The sequence below is a fragment of the Hylaeus volcanicus genome, chromosome 4 (assembly GCF_026283585.1).
Source record: "Hylaeus volcanicus isolate JK05 chromosome 4, UHH_iyHylVolc1.0_haploid, whole genome shotgun sequence".
Taxonomy (NCBI): Eukaryota; Metazoa; Arthropoda; class Insecta; order Hymenoptera; family Colletidae; genus Hylaeus; species Hylaeus volcanicus.
In genome coordinates, this window is record NC_071979.1 from 16,654,614 (window position 1) to 16,659,101 (window position 4,488).

At 39.4% G+C, this 4,488-nt stretch overlaps 1 pseudogene; it reads right to left on the reverse strand.

Moving 5' to 3' along the window:
* Positions 1–216: 216 nt before the first annotated feature.
* On the reverse strand, positions 217–313 carry LOC128876051 (U6 spliceosomal RNA; annotated as a pseudogene).
* Between the last annotated feature and the right edge of the window lie 4,175 nt (positions 314–4,488).

Consider the following 4,488-nt stretch of genomic DNA (forward strand, 5'->3'; position numbering starts at 1 on the left):
TTGAGCTTGGTTTATTTAAGTGAGTAACTGTCACTTCAGTTATTGCACTGAATCATCACAAACATCACAATATAATTATTTCCATTCTTCTTAACATAACTTTGCCTTACATAAGTTGTTAATTTTGGACTTCTATAGTCGCGTAGGTGTTAAAAATTAAAAAATTTAAATATCTTTGTTAATATCATTAAGAAATTTTACTTTGGCTTTAAATATAAAAATGTGGAACGCTTCATGATTTTGCGTGTCAGGAGCTATGCTAATCCTCTCTGTATCGTTTCAATTTTAGTATATGTACTGCCGAAGCAAGTACATTTGGACGGGTTTTTTAATAAGCTCCCAGTAGAGAGGATCAGGATTGCAAGAGAATCAGGTGGTTGTATGTGTGACGTTTGTTTTTTTAAACCAAACTGTAGTTTTTATGGGCAGTTGCTACTTAAGTTACGCCAAATCTTGCTTGGATTTATTTGGAGAAACATTCAAGGAAGAGCAACCACAGACAAGAAGTTAAAGGCAACTTCGTGCTGGAAGAGCTGCTATTAAAAAAGAAACATTTTGCATCTTATTAAGGTTCCCATTTTCTCGAAGCGTTACGCAACGCGAATCTTACCCCGAGTTTCTTCAGAAGCTGACGATAAAAATGTCAGGGCGCATAAAATATGAGAGCCGGGTAACGCTCGTTTAAATAATTAAATTCATTATAGGTGTCAAATACAATTTAATTGGCTCGTTTTATAGGCGCGATCAATTTTACTCCGCATATATAATTTTAATATCATTGACGTATCGGGTGTGTTTCACTCGTAACCATAATTTTATTTCGACGTGACGCAGCGATCATCGATAATTGTTGGTACCCCTTGATTGGGAGAAACGCTACTGAACAATATGGTAGCGAAGTCAAAAATGGAAAATGTTTCTTAATTTTTAGATACGCATTTAATTATTTTATTTAGTTTACTTTCCCCATGTTTATAGTAACTGAATGCTTTGCAAATATGCGAGTACATAAATAAATTTTGCTCACAGTTGGACAGATCTGTGGGTCCTCTGGATCGTCTTCTCCTCAGCTTCCGGGATAACTGTTCCCGGGCCTTGACCAGCACACACAGGAGAGACATTACCGCGGACAAAGCGCGGATTAACGATTCTTCATCGCGGAAGAAAGACGAGAACCGTAGCCTGTCGCAATAAAACATATGAAGCGGGTAATTTATAATTACCGTTTCGCGTCGCAATCAGCTCCCAAATACGCCGATTCCGCGCGCGTTTCTCTCTGGAAGCCTTTAATCGGCTGTAAACGAGCTAACGAGTGCCCCGACTAAACCCGTTTTTCATCGTCGCTGGCCGTACCACCAACGTCGTCGACGACGTCAATGTCAATGAACGATTCCAACCTCGGTCGAGAAATCGTTCTTCGAATTAACTGATCCGTATCCGTTTCATTTGGTTATTTATCGCTTACTGCCAGGAAAAAAATGAATTTTTATAAAACTTCTATATTATACATTTTATTTGTTACCTTAACCCTTTGCACTCGGTTGTCATCCATGAGGGGACGTGTTAAGTCTAACAAACTTTGTTAGTGGTTATGTAGAATAAATTTATGCTAGGGTAAATTTATTAAAAATCCATGTTTCCTTGAAGTTTTCTTATTGAAATTGCACGAGAAATCAAACGAATATATGGTGTATATACACAGATTTAGAGAAAAATATATGAGCAGGTGTTACGTGGAAAGAGAAGTACAGGGTTTTCTAAAAGAGACTTCAGGGTTTTGTTTTTAATACTATAATATGCCTGTCAACGAGACGTAGTGGGCACTTTAAATTATGCTTAATTACAATCATGTGTATTTTACTTAAAATATACCAATTGGACATATTCAATGCATATTACGATATATACAATACATCTTACAATATATTGAATATATTAAAAAACAAAATTCTTAAGCCTCTTTTGAAAGATCCTTTGTGATGGTAGTGGTGTCAATGCTTCAAGGAAGCTATAAGATATTTATAATCAAGTCTAATATTACCAAAAAATTTACCCATTTCATCGCCTCACAGCATTTTTCACCATATAACGAGACATGAATTTCGGCTGTTCGAAAATAAAAAGATATTTCAATCTTAAAAAAAAAAAAACACTTTTCTAAAGTTAGACTGTTTAATATAATGCGATTCTTGTTCGCACATTTTGCAACGAGATGGCCCAGAGTACAAAGGGTTAATAGTTCTCGTTAAATTCTTTCCAGAATAGAATTGTCACAGAAGCATGGCATACACGAGACCATACAATGCCATACTGCACATCCCAAAAGAGTCCTTGCCAATAAAGTGCATCAAAACTCACTCCCAGGATACAATTGCTGTAACAATATAATGTTGTAATAGCAAGTTGAAACACGGTGCCGCGGCAAACACTCCTCGCTGGTAAACTAACGAGAATCCATGTTTCATGGCGAATCGAACTGTTCAAACTTGAACGCAAACCGGACTATTTCGATTTAATCTCGTTCGCGAGACTCTAAACTCTCACGGTTCGTATTCACAAAATGAAAACACTCGCCAGAGAACATCCATTGTCATCTTTCACCGATATTTCCAATCGATTTCAACACTTTCGAACCTCGCAATGGCGTCTATATATATAAAATCCTGGGCAGGAAAAAGAAAAGAAAAAAGGAAATGAATTTCTTGCTTCGCATTTAAACACGAAAACGACGTAATATGTTAATTAGCGCGGAAACATTGGGCAATTCGCGGGAATATTTACCGCGCCGTTTCCCAGGGCGTCATTCCTTAACGGCGTCGTGGCGCTGGTACACAGAGCAATTTTTACGACGAACGCCTATGCGTAATTACGGACCTATACGTTTCCCGTGGAAATTTATAGGCGAAATAAAAACACTGACCTTGTTATTGTGCCACGGGAACGTACTTTTATTTAGTTACATCCATCCTGCGTGGCCCGCGGCTTTTACAGACGCATCGGTGTAATTTAAGTGCGGCTGGGACACTCCTGCGCTCGAGTGCACTATAGCGTTCTGCATTAACCTAAAAAGGGTTTCTCCGGCTCAGTGGTAACTCTCGGCACTTACACCGAGTCTCCCACGGCTGATGTAGCGACTGTTGGGCCGCGATACTGCCACGGGGAGCCGTTTAAGGGGAAACATCAGCTTTCAAACCTAAAAAATGCTGGTCTTTGGGAATTTTTTGAAACGTTAGCGAATGGGGGTTGTAAATATTTGACGCGTGTATCGAAAGTACGTGCGTTGAACAGTGTTTGCGTCAATTTTTATTAAAATATATGTTAATCTGTATAGAAAATATGAGTGACTTTGTGTAGCGTCACTGAAACGAGAATGATATTGACTGTATCATAACGTTTACTCGAACTCGCCCCTCTCCTATCGCATTTACATATTTCGTTCTCGACTCGCGTGGAACGCATGCACTGTTCGCTCGCTATTTTTGGTTTATTTCGTTCGTTCCTTTTCACCTCGAGCAACTCTGAATTTCATCCATCCCGTCCATACAGGGGTGTCCAACGCGCCGAATCGCTCGTCGTTTTTACGAGAAAGCAATTTGGCTGTCTGAAAAGTTTCAAGCTCTCGCCTGAGAGCGATCGTGCATCAATCTGGTGTGCTTTTGTTGCCGAAACGAATACACGCGTCGCCCGTCCATCTGGACCGCGTCGAGCGGGCACGAAACTATAAAAATACCATTCCCAGGGATCAACCATTGTTGTCTCCTACGGCATGCTCGATGAAACCCTGCCGCGCGTCCACGGAATGATGTATCAACGACGATCGTCCACGGCGAAACACGTAAATGCGGATTTGTCTTTTCAATATTGCCACCGGCATACCTATCTGGCGCGAGAAAGGTTTTCCGTTCGCGCCCCAGAGAATACTCCTGAACAGAGGCAGACGAGCTGAATGCACGTCGTCCTTATGGACGCCATTGTGTCGAACTGCGTTGGTGTTGGACCAGGTATGTCAAACTCATCTTGGCTGCGCGGTTACTATTATCTTCGAACAGCCTTATCATACCTGCGTGTTTTCAATTTGTAGACAGTCATATGACCCGTTCACTACACAAATCGATTAACTATACTTTTTGAAAAATCTTAAATTTAAGTGTCAACACATTTAGTATAGTCATAACTTTTTATACTTATAATAACTTTCCTGAATAAGAAAGATTAACAGCATTGAACGACAAAATTTTTCTGGCCATTGAATAATAAATAATTTATGTCCGAGGTCATTTCACCGCATTTCTCAACTTTCTTTTTTATGGTATTAATCGATTTGTGCATAAGAAATCTCCAAATTAAAATTAATAGAAAAGAAATAATTTCTCTCTTTTATCTCTTCTTGATAGTTGCAGAACATACTGGCAGGGTTTGACTTGAAGCTTCTGCGAAACTCCGTAGTAAGAAGTTCGAACTGTTCAATACCTCCTGAAAACAATATTG